The 16557-nt window shown below is 44.2% G+C and overlaps 1 protein-coding gene across 3 annotated transcripts in view; it reads left to right on the plus strand.

Moving 5' to 3' along the window:
- The first annotated feature begins 2598 nt into the window (after positions 1-2598).
- The window catches only part of pag1 (phosphoprotein membrane anchor with glycosphingolipid microdomains 1), a 37241-nt gene continuing 23282 nt past the window's right edge, over positions 2599-16557 (plus strand). Inside the window, exon 1 of one of the 3 annotated variants that reach the window (XM_018727226.1) lies at positions 2599-2710. The gene's annotated coding sequence lies outside the window, so the exon portion shown is untranslated. Of the gene's footprint in view, positions 2711-4356; positions 4613-9309; positions 9414-16557 lie in introns of those variants that run through there. The other 2 variants (XM_029248332.1, XM_018727227.1) reach the window with 2 other exon arrangements.

Below are 16557 nucleotides of genomic sequence, written 5' to 3' on the forward strand. Positions count from 1 at the left end.
AATCCTACACTCTGCGCTATACGCGCCTTTATTCTGTTAATTTGCGCTGTATAGAATAATCGGCAGTTTTACATAATCCGTACCCGGCCGTATCTTTAAATCTACCTCCTTAAGAGTTTAGGTGAAACTTGGAGATAGAAATATTTGTTTGACTTTTATTTTATTTAAACTTAATTTTTTATTTAATCACTGAATTAACGTATGCTTAATTTGCCTCTATTTAGTCATACGATTTGATACCATTGTAATTTAATGTACCAATATACAGATATCCATATCCTCAAATATACATTTCAAATAAATGAAAAATCTGCGAATCTGCCTCTCATTGAGGCAGTTCTCTATCTAACCAGTAGATAGAGCCAGTAGACAATTGCAGGAATTCACTATGTCTATTATTTTTGCTTATAGGTTATGAAAAAAGCAGTTGGGTTGTATTAAAGTCCCATTACCTGAGTTATTTTAGAGTAACTACTTTTGACCTGCATGTTATTTCCACATATCTTAAACATAAGTCTTCCATCATGTAATGTTGGCTCCTTTAACATACTTTGTGATCTGAAATTCACATAATGAGCTAACAAATCACAATTCTTAGAAATGCTCTACGAGGACAGAAATTTCATTTCAGAGTGCCAGCCTTGGTGACACAGTCCAAGCTGGACTCTGAGAGGAAATTCTTACAAACAGGCAACACACAGACTGAAGCCAATTTGAAGACATGTTCAATTCCAATGGACTGCCCCCCAGGAGCTGTCGGGCATGTGCTGAGTCACCACACCTCCCAAGATCAGCAGAATAAACCCACAAAATAAAAAGAGAAAGTAACACTAAAACATGGGATGCAAAGACTAATGTGAAAGGAGACAGAAGAAAGGAGCAGATAATTGTATAAACATTTTTTAGTATGTAGGTCTTAAGCCTGGATTTAAATCAGACAGCTTCTGATATCCCGGACTTGGATTTGAATTAGCTTTTCTCTGTTTTTCCAAGGTAAGGATCAAATTTTGCATATTTTCAGGAAAAATGTGCAATTCTTCTGCAGCTCCAGAACCTATTAATTTTCCCATTTAAAATAATAACAGTTACACGTCTCATGAGAAGAAATGTAAAGTAATCGGCACCTGGTTCTTGGAAGACAATAGAGGAATTTTAGTCCGAATACTTTCAGAATTAAGTTTTAGGATGTTCGCTGTGAACGAGAACGAGGCAGCTCAGTTACAAATATTGGGTAAACTGAGAACTCAGAAGCATTTGTTGCCAGTATAGAGTATACTGGAATTGGTTGTGGTTTGGTGAAACATGAAACAATATAACAATACACAACACAGTGAAAGACAAGATAATAACAATTCATAAATGCTTGCAATAGTGAAAAACAGTTCTTTAAATACAAATTTTAATGTATTGATCACCCTTTAAATTCCATTTTCTTATATAACTCTCCCTTTACTAACCGCTTCTACTGGTCAGGTTCACAGTGAATTGGAGCCTACGCTGAATCGCTGTGTGCAGGGATTATCAATACACCTAACCTGCATGTCTTTGTACATGAGGAAACTGGAGCACCCATAGGAAACCCATACAGACACATGATGAACATGAAAAATTCACACATACTGAGTTCAAACCTACTCCCAAACAGCCGAAGTGCTGAAGTACATGTATGTATCAAAACCTGTAGGCTTCCGCGGCTGGTGTCAACTGACTGGGGATTGAACTCTTCTGGATTCCATCGCGTCGTGTAGGACACTGGTTCCAACGTTTCGCTTCCCTTGTTGGGAACATAATCAGGGAGCTGCCACATCTTATAAAAGCTAGATGCTTCCCAACAAGGCAAGCGAAACATTGGAACCAGTGTCCTACACGACGCAGTCAAATCCAGAAGAGTTCAATCTCCAGTCAGTTACATGTATGTATATATATAAACAAATAAATATACACATGCAGTATATATTTACACACATGCTGACTGAAGCTGCTTATCCCAAGTGGGGTTGCAGCAAACTGGAATCTGACCTGGCAACACAGGGCGTAAGGCTGGAGGGGACACACCCAGGATGGGACGCCAGTCTATCACAAGGCACCCCAAGCAGGACTTGAACCCCAGACCCACCAGAGAGCAGGCACGGGCCAAACCCACTGTGCCACCATGTCCCCCTATATATTTACAAAGCATTGCATTTTTTCTCCAATATATTTTTCAAAATCCCAATGGTTTGTTGTGTCCAGAAATGGGGTTTAAAGACACTTTCTTTTAGCAGTGTATCACAATCTCCAGTACACACTTTATCATAGAGCTGAGGTTGACACCAGGTTGATAGTGGTGTTACATTTGTCAGTCTTGTTCTTTTAAACTATTTTAAGTTAGAGTTAGTGTTGAGTAATGTGCTTTTTTCTTAGCCTCACATCCGCCCTAAAAGTCGTGCTCTGATAATGTATGTATATGCAGTATGAGGTTTTTCCTTTCGAGTGGAACGTTCCTGAGTGAAATAAGACAAGAAGCACAAATTCTATATTTAACCAGACTTGAAGAGGGTGTTTCCTGTTAACCCCCACTGCCAGCTGGTTCCTTCTTCTGTCTTTACAACAGTGACAAGTCATTCTTCTGGGACCATCCATATTTCTGCGGAAAATTGAGCTGATGAGGACGTGAACAGAAACAATGCCACAGTATTCACAGGAGAGGGCTGGACTCCTCAGCTTGAGGGTAAATAGAATATTTTTAGGTTTTCATTGTTCATTTTATCATGTACTGTAACTACTAAAAACATCATTTGCTTAATGAAAGACTAATTTTGCTGCTGTTGGAAATATCTCGTTTTTTGTTTTTAGATGCAATCTACACAGTATCTTATTTTTTTTTTCAAACCAGGAAACTCAATGTATGACATGTAAAAGAAGCTCAGGCGATGGCGTGATGATTAAGACTCATGGCGTGAGGATTTACTTTTTAAATACAAGTGCTGAAATATATTACGCAGTGCTTGGATAACTTTACAAACGTGTGGGTAAATGAAGTGTCGGGTATTCCTCAAGAGTTAATGTTGAAGCTGTAGGGTGATTTGAATGTACTCAGGAACATTGGGTCACCTTTCCAGAAGTGCTTAGGTAGCGCTATATGATCACCCTGCTAAATAGGGTAACCCTTTGCCTTCCACGTGTACTATACTCTGTACCTGTATTTTTTCTTCTCTCCACTGATTCCATCTCCACGCCGTTGTGCTCCACCTTTGTTGTGACACACAGGAAAAGCTATAAATAAATGCATGCATGAAGGATGATTTGTAAACGAAACTATAGCGGACTCCTTGAGAGAAATGTAAGAATGACAGTGCAAGAAATGTACGTGGTGTATGTAAAAACAGTGTGTTTTTGTGTCCATCATTCTATTGGGTGTGTGGGAATTTTTTTTTGTTTAATGTGTGAATAGAGCATTTTACCCTGACTTTTGCTGTACTGCACATTTCTGAACTTCAGCAGAAAATTGAATTTGACCCTGTGGGGTGTGTAAAAAAAGGGAGAGTTTGTTTTTAACGATTGTATCGTACATATTTCAAAGCTTACATTACAGAATTTGCTTGTGCTGTGATATTCCATTCTGTTTTCACCAGCCACTTGTCCAGTACAGGATATTGGTGGTCTGGAGCCTATCCCAGAGGCATGTTGAGTTACAATTTGTCTGCAGTCTTCTACTAACTGCCAACACATAGTAATTTCACCTCATTCAGAAAGTATTCCGTTAGGGTTGGTAAAGTAGGCCTGTAGTAAATATATTATGTGTTTAATATTAAAATAAATTAAATCTTTAAATATTTCATATACTTACTAATTATAAGTACTCAGCATTTACAAGTACATTTCAATAATTAATTAATAGTGTATTAAATGAGCGGCACGATGCCACAGCGCCTTGGTGGTGTGAGAGGATGTGGGTTTGATCCCCATTAAGTCTGTGTAGAGTTTGCATGTTCTCCCTGTGTCTGTGTGGATTTCCTTGGGGTGCTCTGGTTTCCTCCCACAGTCCAAAAACATGCTGTTCAGGTTCCCCCCTAGTGAGTGGCAGAGAGAGAGAGAGTGTGCTCTACTGATGTATGGATGAGTGACCCAGTGTAAATAGTGTCTCTAGCAGTGTAAGTCACCACGGTGAGTAAGGTGTGTTAGAACTATTTATTTATTGAGACTTTTAGTGGTGTACCGTATACTTATCTATGTTTCACCCTGGTGTCAGTGTGGGCTTGACTACATTTCCCGACAGCCGCCGCGCCCACTCCTCCTCGGCGCTCGCGCTAGTCCCTCCTCCCCGGCGTTTCGCCTCAGACAGGGGGGAGGAGTGGGCGTGCCGGTGTCCGCTCTCAACTGAGAAGCTTTGGAATGGCATGTAGCGCCGCGCGTTCAATATAGCACAATATCTGATAGCGCTTCTCGTCTCAACTAACGGGTTTTAGTGCATCCTTGCTGTTTTTTCCCGAAAATTTCTCCTGGATCGACACGTTTTCTGTGACCGGAGTTGAATATATATATATAATTATATATATAATATCTATACTGTATACATACAAACATAAGTCGGGTTGAGGCTGCAGTGTTGTTTTACGGATGATCGATTCTGGTGAGTGATTTTTTTTTTTTTTTTTTTAACAGTACTATTTGACCGGCTAATGCGTTACTAAGTCGTGCAGAAGCGCGAGGAGGTGCGGGCGCGCCGCGGCACGGGTCCGACGGAGCGTGCGGTTGCTATGGAAGCGCCGTTAAACTTGGGCTGCGGGGTCCGCCGCGGTGCGCGTTGTGTCTCAGTGCCGCAGCACGGCGAGGGAGGAGGTGAGAGGAGTCACACCTTTCACTGATTGAAACACACACTCGTGCATTGTTATTCGTTCTTGTTAAAAAACGCCACACGCGGCTGAAGGAGCTGGATGACGCGGCGCGAGCTGTGAAACGCACTGATTCACATTTGCTGGAAGCAGCTCCTCTTGTTTTTGATTTTATGTATGATGCCAACATGATCTCTCAGAATCATGACAAGAAGAAGAGAGTAATCAGTGTTTCGGTCTGGTCTCATTTAACAGTCTTTTGTAAACATCTCCTTTTGGATTGGGGTGGAGTTGTGTTTGCCATATATGGGAAATGATCAGATTAGGCCTAAAAATAAAACCCTTGGATTAATCTTATAAAAATATGATGTCTGGTTTTAAAGTAATGCAGATCCTTGTGGAGAAAGCCATGAGAAAGGGTTGGGTCGTACAGGACTGGTGCCTTCTAAATGTTTCAAACTGAGATTAATTAATTGGGAAGGAATTTTTTTTTTTAATATTTAAAGTGTGAACAAGAAGGTTGATCACATTGTGCAGAAGTGCAACGAACGAACAAGGAGTGTCGTCGTGGACAGTGGGGGGTGGGCGGGCACCTAATTCCCTACAGGATTTGCGCGGTCAAGGTGCGGAGACTGACTGTGTGTTCACTGGTGTGTGTGCCTGTGCATTAGAGGCAGGGTGCCTTTGTGTGGCCCCCGTGTCCCCTGGGAGCCTGAAAAAGGTCATATGTTGATTAGGCACTAGAACTCAAAAGAGATGAAGTGACACTCAAAGCTGAATGAGTCACATCAGATTGCTTTTATTTCAGGTCCAGGTCCAATTAATGGAATGATTATATGTTCATCTATGTGCGTATATTTATGACATGGTATGTGTTTCATTTTATGGTTGGTTAGTTAATATCCCTTTCATGAAGAAGCAGCAGTTTGAGTAGCTCAGCCATTAAGGGCTCCTTGGCATCTGCTGTTTCACTGTAGCTCTGATGCTGCACACCTTTTTGGATTGATTGTGGGTGATTAACAAAACTGTTCCTCCCCACAGTTAAAGCGCCTTTCTCCTTGAGATGCGTCACTGTCAATCGTTTAGCTGTGCTGGTTTGCGTTGAACGGAATATTTTGTGACGATCACAACTACGGTAGCCCCGAGAATGTAATGTCCCATTATGACCTCTTTTGACCTGTCTTGCTGTATAGAGAACAGAAACTGCATAAAAGAGAATTCTGCAAGAAAACATCCTTGGACTGCTGTTGATGCTTTCGGATTGCCTCGTGGGTGTACTTAATGACGGGACAAAGATATCCTCATGCTAAAGCTGATGTCGAGATTATAACACACCAGTGATTCTCAGGCAGCGGGAGGCCGACAGCCGGAGGTATTAGCCGCAATTTCGTCATTCTCATCAAATTACCTTTTTCTTCGAGGCAGAACTCGAGTAAACAACAGCATGACGGATGTCAATGATAAATGTAATCGTAGCGTTGGCCTTAAAATATGTGTGACGTTTAAATTTTGCTGCACACTTGCAGCTGTCACAGAGCGGGTTCAGCATAAAACAGATAAAATCATTGGGTTGCGAAATATGGCTTTATTCTCTGATCTGTGCACCTTCTGACTTTCTCTGTCACACACGTCAAAGGGTCTCTGTATCACGAGATGTGCTCTAGCTTGTTTTAATCGAAGATACTAACTTCAAAGTGTTCCCAGTGTTGGTGGAGCCAAATTAGGAAAAAGAAGGTTAAAATAAGACTATGATGTACGTCAAACTGTACTTTACGTGCTGTAATAGTGGATTTAACAGCTTCTGCCCTGCTGCATACTAATCTTCAAAACGTACATAGCCTGATCTTAATGTACTTAGGAAATGACGCATATTTACAAAAGTGCATCGCATAATTTAAAGTGGAAAGCTTTGAGCGATCTCTAGGTGTAGTATGACGTTATTCCAAGGAAGCTGGCATATTTAAATTATGTTAGCAGTTTATTTTAGATGGTTGCAACTCCCAGAGCAAATTACAGTAGCACTGCAGAATTTGTATCAAGATCTAATCAGCTGCGTTATAGATAGATCATTTCTGTTTCCGTTTGCTTTTTTTCTGTAATTGTTGCTGGCTTGAGAGCCCGATGATTGTGTTACCAAAATGGAATTGTGCGGCACTCTCACATAATTGTGTCATTGTGAAAACAACAGTAAATGAAAAAAATCTCGTACGGCATAAAGGCGGACTGTTTAAAAGGTAATATCCATTGTTCGCCGAGTGCCATTTTAATAATTTCAACAATTTGGAAGGTCATTTTCCCATGCGGTGTTTACAGTTCGTTGATGTTTTGCAGCAACGGTTCCGGCGGAAAGGGCCGAATACTCGGTAGACACCCAGCGCAATGAGTTCTTGGCTGCACATTCAGCTGACAAAAAGGGGAACGAGTCCGGTTAATATTCTGAACTGCATTCGGCTCCCATGGTTAGCTGCGGAGAGCAGCGGGGGGGAATATTAAGCGGGTTACGCTGCCTTCTCTCTCTGTTTTCCACTCTTTTCCACCTGATTTTGCTTGATTTGAACGCGGAAATGAAATAGCGCTTCTTTTCCATCGCTGGCCTTTAAGCCTCCAAGTCACATTCGTGCGATGAAGAGCAACTGGCTTGCACTGTGGAGGGTGAAAATGGGGAAGTATGTGGATCCATCCCTTCCCAGTTAGGAAAGGCGTTGCAGCCCCATCAGCAGTGCGTTTTGCTTTGGCTCAGCATTTCTTTTCAGTTTGGCTCTTGGCGAGAAACTGAAAGAGCAGCCATACGGGCGTATGCGACCAACCAGCAGGCCATTCCCTGCATGGGATCCATCTGGAGGCGCGGATTGACCGCTGGGAGGGTGTCGATGCCGTCCGTGTGCTTGGAGGTGAACCCGCTGTGATGGGCCTTCTTCGCAGAGAGCTTCAACTCAAGAGTCAGGCGCTTACAAGTGAAAATGCGAAGGTGCCACTCATAACCTTGCAGATAATGGGCGACCAGGACACATTTCGCAGGTTACAGAAAAACGTCGTTTCGCTGGACTAGGCCCCTCGTGTGTTTACACCTCTTCGACGCGTGTAATGCATCATTATACACACACACACACACATTTTCGGAACTGCTTGTCCCATACAGGGTCGCAGAGAACCGGAGCCTACCCGGCAACACAGGGCGCAAGGCCGGAGGGGGAGGGGACACACCCAGGATGGGACGCCAATCCATCGCAAGGCACCCCAAGCGGGACTCAAACCCCAGACCCACTGGAGAGCAGGACTCGGTCCAACCCACTGCACCACGCGCCCCCTGCGTCATTATACCGCATCATTATACAGCATATAAGCGGTTTGTCACCAGTGTTGCTTGTAGTCTAGTCGTTAAGTGTATCTGTGCCAGTACAATTTACATTGCTGTATAAATGGGTAAATAACTGTAAATAACTTGGTGTAGAAACCTAACATTGTGAGCGGCTCTGGAGAAAGGTGTCAGGTAAATGAATATGTAATGATGAATAATAATAATTACGTATTCATTTACCTTATATTTTACTGTAAGAAGCATTAAGAAAAAATACCACGGACGCCACAACAGCCGTTCAAATCGGGACCCTCAGCTGTAAAATATAAACAAGGAGGCGAGGAAACGCACCCATACTCATTCGAAATGAGGAAGTCGGCAGCAGTTTTTATAGTAAGCTCCTTCTAGTTAAAGAATACAGTGTTTGACTTTCACATTCACAGTCTGGCTGCTTTACTGCTTCCAAGAATTCATTTCCAGACCAAGGTATAAGAAATGTGTAATATATCAAGTGAAGTAATAAATAATGTGCTACCTCCTTTTTGAGAGCCAGACATCCTCACAAAAATATTAGGAAAATCTGTGGTTTGGCCAGGGGTGCGCTGTCGAGGACAGCCGTGTCTGCTGCGCGCGCTCGCGGCCCTGGTCCAGACGGCGTCGCATGTCGAGTCCGGTCATGCCGGCTTCACGCAGCTAGCTGGTGGGGCCCCCCCGCAATTATCTGAGCGTAATGAGGAGGTTCGCAGCGTTGATGCTAATGGTAACGTATGCCATGTTGGGTGGAGGCACCGGGCTGTCTCACACAGCCACCAGAGCTTTGGCTCAATGGGCTCGGCAAGAGGGAGAGGTAACGGCGATCTGACGGCCCAGCGTTTGCGTGCTTTCTATTCTTTTTCTACTCTTTTGTTCTAGTTATTGTGGGGCTTATTCTCAATGGGACATTATAGATAAGACAGAGCCTTGTGTTACTCTGCCTGCGTGGGCACACGTGCAAGAGCGTAGCGGTATTTGTTTTCCGCACCATAAATTTGCTCACGTGTGTTCTCCTCCAGTTGCGACACGCAGCGTTTTCTCGTTTTTCTGGCGCGTTTCGATGATTCAGCAGGTGTGTGCGTTCGCGGGGCTGCGAGACGCTGTCGCAGAAGGAGTTTTATCAGTCCGCTTATTGTGCCGTCACTCGCAGTGCGTGATGCCGTGGAATGAGGTTATCACTGCGACGGTTTCCTCTGGAATTTCGACTTCACGGAAGACTATGTCCGCCAGTCTTGCGGTTTAAGAAAAAAACCTGATGGTAATTACAGGTAAATGCTGCTTATTCAAGAAATGCGTCCTTTCCCCGAGAGAAGCCGTTGTTTCCGTCGATCCTCATATTTTGCACATGAAATCTCCTAAGAAATCTGTTGAAATACAGAGGGTTTAGACGTGATGGATGTTTCATGTGATGTATGTGAGCTTTCTGGGAGGATCTGGGTGGCAGTGTGTGTTTGTGTGTATATCACTTTTTTTTTTAAGTCATAATTACCTTGTGTGCAGTTTGTACTTCCACATCTAAGTGACCCTCCCTCTTCCTCTTCCTAATCGGTCACAAGGAAATGGTTCTTTTATCTAGAAAATGCATATTCATAAAAAAAAAAAAAAAAAAATTGAAAAAAAACAACCATTAGAAACAAAGGGAGTTCTGCATTTTTCAGTTCAGTTGTTCGGTTTTCAAGACAAAACCTCACCGGCAGATTAATCTGTGCATTGATGTGCTTTGAGATGGCAGTTCCTGATTTTTTTTTATTTCCCTATTTTAGGTATTTTTAACATAATTCTTCTACTCGTGCGGTATATCATGTCACAAGCAGTAGCTGTAGGAAGATTCTGGAAGGTTACAAAGCTCGATTAACCACTGTTGGGTGGCGCAGCTTCCGTGAACCCTAATTCCTCCCCATCATAAAGCATGGTGAGCATGGATTCCACTGACAGAGAACAGTACTGCAACTATCAAAAGGACTGCTGTATATCCTTACATACTCATTTGCATAGCCAGGTAATTTTCTTATATGCTGTATTCAAAGCACTGAGCATATCTTTGCATTTTTTTTCTTTTACAGCTCTGCACTTTACTTGCACCAAGCCAGAGGTCGCAGGACCCTTTCATTCCAACTATCATACGGTACTATTTTACCCATTTGCACACATATTAGGACTTTGCACAAGGGTACTACAACAGAGCTACGGCTCTGCAACTAATACCGCGTTAATAATTGCATATTTACGCACGCCTTACCGGAATAATACGAATTTTAAAAATGGTTATATTGGTGGTTGCACATTTTAGTCCATAAATAAATGGGAAATGTGGCTTGAGGCCTCTTTTACAAACCATCCTTCTCTGCAGACAGTATGAGCAGTAGTGCGGGAGTACCACACTAGTGCAGTATTACATGTTAATGCTTTTGTCATTTATTATCAGGTAAGCTGTTTGCCAAGCAGCGCCATGCTCCCCGTCCAAGTCCGCGTTACTAGACTAAAAGAAAAAGCTCCTGGCGGGTTGAATGGCCAAGCAGACGCTCTGTCAATGTCATACCTCCAGCATTGCACAATTCCATTTATGACGGGTCCTGTCTGAAAGGCTCAGGTTTGGCCTGTGCATCCTTTGGATGGATGTGTGAATTGGGGGCAGGAAGAGCGGCGGCCAGGCTCCAGTTGAGTCAAGCACGCTGTCTAGAAGGATTAATGCAGACCCCTTCTCGTTCAGAGGTCCACTTTGGACTTATAAACAGGTTTTGACTCACGCTGGAAATATTCTGCGGCAGATGGAGATGCCATGGTGGTGATATCTGTTTTTTCATGGCAAGCGGTATGTTTCCGAGTTCAGTTGGCTGACACCGCTCTCACCTCGGCTTGGAGGAGGAGTAATGGCTGAGTAATGGGTTCTGGGCAGTCGTGAACCTCCAACGCTCACATTATTCCTCATTTAGACACTAAACCGGTCTGTCTTATTTCTCTTAATGGGAAAAGCATCATTTGTTTTCAGATATCGTTGGATGTGCATATTGTTCTGGGAGACTGGCACCTCCTGTTCCACTAGCATTTTGGAACGTGGCGCAAGAGCGTTTTCACAATCAAGTCTTTTCAATAGCGGAATATGTAAACGGGTGCTGTTCTTCAGTGAAATTCCCTCACAAGGTCACAGAGAGTGAAGTCCATGCTCATTTGACAAGAATTCAACTTTACGAGGGTTTTCGTTTGATACCCCTATTTCACATTTACGCTACGCTACACTCTACAATCTTTTGCCCCTTTTTACAGCAAAGCAACGTAACACAAACACACACACCGCAGGCACTCAAGTTCACCCGAAACATGTCTTTTGACTGTGGGAGGAAACCAGAGCACATGGAGAAAACCCACACAGACAAGGGGAGAACATGCAAACTTCACACAGGCAGAGCAGGGATCAAACTCACGTTCTCTTGCACCACCAAGGCACCGTGAGGCACCAGCACTACTTTCTGCGCCAGTGTGCCGATGAGATTGGTATTGTAACATAAATAAGTATCAGTTTTTGGGGCTCATGAATGCATACAAACTCCTGTTCTAGCAAATATCTACATCTTATGCGCATTAGAATCGTGTTAGATGTTTCCAGATCCATAAAAGTGGTACACATGCCTTTATGGTGTTTTTTGAGTAGTGAAATCTTTACAATGGGCAAAGACAATGATTATTTACAAGGGCATGAAGAGTGAAGTCTTCCTGGGATCTACCCCCACATGCTCTGATATGCCTCTCAATGCCGATGTCCCAGCATGCAGTCCCCTCCTGACCTCGTTCCTTCCTTTGTGGCCAGTTCTGCCAGGGTTTTCGCAAGCTCGGAGCTGTGGGAATGTAGCCTTGGCATGAGGTCCTGTCACATTGGTAGAGGGTATAAAGGAGCAGCGCGCATCAACGGAGTCTCCGTGAACGGCCCCATTTGCACCCAGCTGTTGGGCCTGTTTCAGTGCAGCGAAACGGAACTGATTCAGTGAAACGCTTTGCTTTCGTGTTTAACCCCATGTTCATACGTTTGCCTTTGAAGACGTTTTCAGATGAAACTTGGACGTATATGGAAGCTGGATACACCATTATTTTACTTGGTGCAATTGGATTACATGAGAAATAAAACGGAAGCAAATTACTGTAATGTCATTTGTGCATTTTGTGTTTAGCTCTACGCTTTTATCTAGTTTCAGATCATCTGTACCATTAGTCGTTGGTGGCCAGAGATCACTTTACTGCTCATCTCGTCTTTCGTAAACTCCGCCATGTCTGCCAGCCCCCGTTTAATGGGGGAGCGCTGCTTTCCCAGAGACTTGGTGAGACTGAAGGTGGTGTGGAGTGGATGGAGAGTGGTGATGCCCCGGTGGGTGTCCCCACCTGCTTCACCTGCCTCAGCCCACCTGAACTGCACTACTTCCCTAGTTTCACACTGCTACTTCCTCTTCTTCACACGAGGCAGCCAAGAGGAACGGTGCCGCGACAGCTGTGTGCGCGACGGCCTGCGAATCGAGGTGACAATTCCATGTGAAAAAGCATCTGAATTTGTGCATTGCGGATCTGCCTTCCGCTAACGTGAGGCCGCCTACTCTGTACGAAGACTTGCCTTTCCTAACATTACCCCTCAGTTGTTCTGTGTGCTTTACAGAATGGTTCATAGATAAATGCTTTGGCGTTTATGGGGAGTTTAAACGCTAACAGGGGCTTCCCACACTGTTAACAGAGAAATAAGAGCTCTGAAACCCCAAGTCAGCAGACAGAAGGTTATTAGGAGTACCTCAAATGATGGGAGAGACAGCTGAAACACCAGAACAAACGGCACAAAATCTTGCAGTTTCTTCACAGGAGCGAGAGGTCCGTTTTTGGTACGCCATTAGAGCAACCCTCGGGAGACCCTGTATTGATCAGAGATCATGGGAGAGCTGGGGAGGCTGAGCAGTGGGGCCCCGTGGCTCTCATGTAACTCCCTTGTAAAAACCCCACTGCTATTGAACTCCTGCAGGAGTGTTTGGTGCAGATCTGCACTGCGTGAACCCCAAGGCCTGGCTGTAGACACGGCGATACAAACGCAACCCGCTCTGCCAACTGACCGAGGGAACAACGCGACTCTCGTCATCGCGAAGGACTGCAGGAATTCCACAAGGCTTATGCTTCTGTCTTACAAGGCTGCCATTGTCCGGGTCCGCATCCGTCTTTTTGCTGCTGATGCGGCTGGGACCTCGCCGGTTGCATGCGCATAGATGACGTGCATAACTCAAAGAGGCCACCTGATGCCTCCGCTGTAGTGCATGTAAATTACCTCGATTCCCCTTAATTCTGAACAGTGCGATGCATCGACGCGCTTGCGCTCGGCTCATAGGAGCCGTACTCTGTGTACTTGTCGCGGAAAGCTTATTGTTTCAGGAGTGTTAGAAATCAAGCAGTGTGTAGGTGCTTTATGAATGAACTGTTAATATGGATTATTATTGCACTGACCTCACGCTTTGCCTGCAGGGGCAACAATGACTGTGGTATCTTCTATCAAGAGGGTTGGGAAGGCCAGGCTGAATACAGTGCTGTCAAACTTAATAGTCTTACAACAAACGGCAAATCCTGTTGAAAGATAAAGGGATTAAGGGTGAAATTCAATCCTCTCCTGTGTGAAAGTTAATGCGCGAGCGGTAATCGATCTCACATTAAGGTGGCATTGAAATTCATTTGGTTTCAGTGTTTCATTCAGTGTCGGACTGGGAATGGTTCTCATTGTTCAACATTGGGGAGGGGGGTGGGGGTGGGGGTGGGGGTGACATGCCGGCACACAGCGCTCACGCCCGTTCCTTGTTTGTCTGTCTCACCGCGTACCAGACGCACGAACCAGACTGGCCGTAATTATCAGACTCCCTGCACTTCCTGCGCTGTCGGTACCAGAGTTACTGCCTTTCTTACAGGCACTTTGTGCCTCCGAGAGCCTCAAAATCTCGGATCCCATCTGAGGGGCGCGTACGTTGAAGTGGCTTCGCTCTTCGTTGTTGTTTTATGTAATTTATATGGATTTCTGAAGATTTGAATTACATCTCATTGTCTACAACTGGTTAAATCTCAGCTGGTGAAAGAGTTGAACTCGCAGGTTTTCATGACAGGAAACGCTGAGCAGCTCTTGGAAAATAAACTCTGCTGAAGTTTGAGACGAAGGACTGGCCCCGAGAGTAAAGGAAGCGGGACCTGGCTATGGTCCCTCCCATCTGAATGCGTTTGCGATGGCCAGCCTCAGAGGATGTGGGTGATTTTCAAAGCACCACGGGTCGCAAGTTTAAAGTCATGGTGGCTTTTTCGGCAGCTAACGCTAGCAGAGGACGTCGTGACCCAGACCGCTAACGTGTTGACAGGCCATTGACACGTACAGACATTAAAGGAGAACAAAAACCCTGCTTGAATGAGAACAAATAAGACAGTCCCCTCTGCTTTCATACAAACTATTACTCTGCTGCACCGTTTATCTGGAAATGTGCTGTTTCCAGTGAATGGGAGAAGGGTGTCTACGACATGGTTTAGCTAAATTCTGGCAGTCTGGCAAAACGCAGAAAAGTCATCTTGAAAGTTTTGCATCATCCTGAAGAATTCCATAAGTCATCCTTAATAATTCCAGCTAAATATATATACATATATATAATACACACACGCACATTTCCTGAACCGCTTGTCCCATACGGGGTCGCGGGGAACCAGAGCCTACCCGGCAACACAGGGCGTAAGGCCAGAGGGGGAGGGGACACACCCAGGACGGGACGCCAGTCCGCCGCAAGGCACCCCAAGCAGGACTCGAACCCCAGACCCACCAGAGAGCAGGACCCGGTCCAACCCGCTGCGCCCCCCTATATATAATAACGATTTGTAATTTAACTGATAATTATAATTATGTTGACTGGTTAAAGGTGAAAGTCACCAAGTGTCAACTCTTTGCTAAAACCTTATTTCTCTTCCGATGGCCTCAGCTATCTCTTGGGTAGCTCAGTTTTCTGAAATTTCATCTATATCGTTGTCCAGTGCTAGAAAATGTTTGATATTTTTGTGCAAAGTGTTCTACATTTACATTTATTCGTTTAGCAGACGCTTTGGTCCAAAGCGACGTACATCTCAGCAAAAGTACAATTTATGCATTAATGTTCTAATAATAATACAATAATATAATAATAATTGTAGTTGTTATGATCATTCTAAATATTTAAGCATGAAGTGTATGTAGCCCTTGTGTGAGGTAATGCTTTCTCCTTTTTCCGGCAAAATCGCTCCATCCTCCTCTCTCCCACTGCATTTCTAAAGGGGTGATCTTGGGGTCATCCCCACACCCCTACGAGCTGCTCCTCCTCCCAGTGATACGTTCGCTCTGTGAGCCCCGTGACCTGTACCTTGACCTTTCGGTTTATGGGTAGCATTCCTGCAATGCTTCTGGGATTGCAAAAATATCCCCGGAGAGGGGCTTGCTTATTCAATTCATTTTTAGGCCCGCAGGAATGCTTCTGGCCTCTCACGATATGCTCTGCTCCTTTCCCCTCGCTCAGCTGGGCTCCAATTCATTTTGAAGGCTCGATCGTAACCTTGGAGGAATTCCTGTACTTGGAGGGATGCTTCTTTAATCAGCAGAGCATCTAGGCTCCGCCGACAGGGGCCTCATGGAGGAAGGCATCTGTCATCCTCTTCGGCTTCATGAGCTCAGTCCCAGCGGAATTCCTGGAAGCCAGACTCACAAGGTAGCCGCTGGGAGCATCGTCTATTTAATTCCATCAACATTGCCGTGGCAACACTGTGCTCCGTTAAGGTGATGTGCGTGCGCAACGTTTGTGTCCGAGACTGCATGTGTCCCCCGGGATTCGTCGACAGCCCGGATTTAATCTGAAGGTTTAATGAAAGTACTACATGTTATACATATTTTGAGTGGAGGATTTCAATCTCTCCGCAGAGTTTATTTTTTGGGGCAAGCAGCTTAACATGAATTCAGTTCTTCAAATTCATACTGTGCATTAATTCCTCAGCAAGCAAAGATTTGCTTTAATGTGTTTAAGCATAATATTTTGCAGTGCTTCTAAGCATAATGCATATTTTGATAGATACTAAATTCTCGTTGAACTCCCTTCTGAATGTGGTAAACAAAAATGATCTAAAATGTCAGGTTCTGGAAGGAACATCGTGGTCTTAAATTTCTTTGACAGTTCCTTGCAGTGATTGCTTTCAAAGAAGTGGTGTTTCAAGCTACTACATATGAATATTAAATTAAAAATGCAGAATTGAAAATTTGTATTGCTCTTAGGGACTGTAGCTGTATGTGAAAAACAGCAGGCCCAAAGACATGTCCAGTTGTGAACATTGCAGGAGAGCGCTTTTCCAAATGGCTTTGATAAATTGGCTAAATGTCAGGCTTGTACATGCTGGAGTTCAAGTATTTGA

This window comes from Scleropages formosus, chromosome 23, assembly GCF_900964775.1.
Source record: "Scleropages formosus chromosome 23, fSclFor1.1, whole genome shotgun sequence".
In the NCBI taxonomy this organism is placed as follows: domain Eukaryota; kingdom Metazoa; phylum Chordata; class Actinopteri; order Osteoglossiformes; family Osteoglossidae; genus Scleropages; species Scleropages formosus.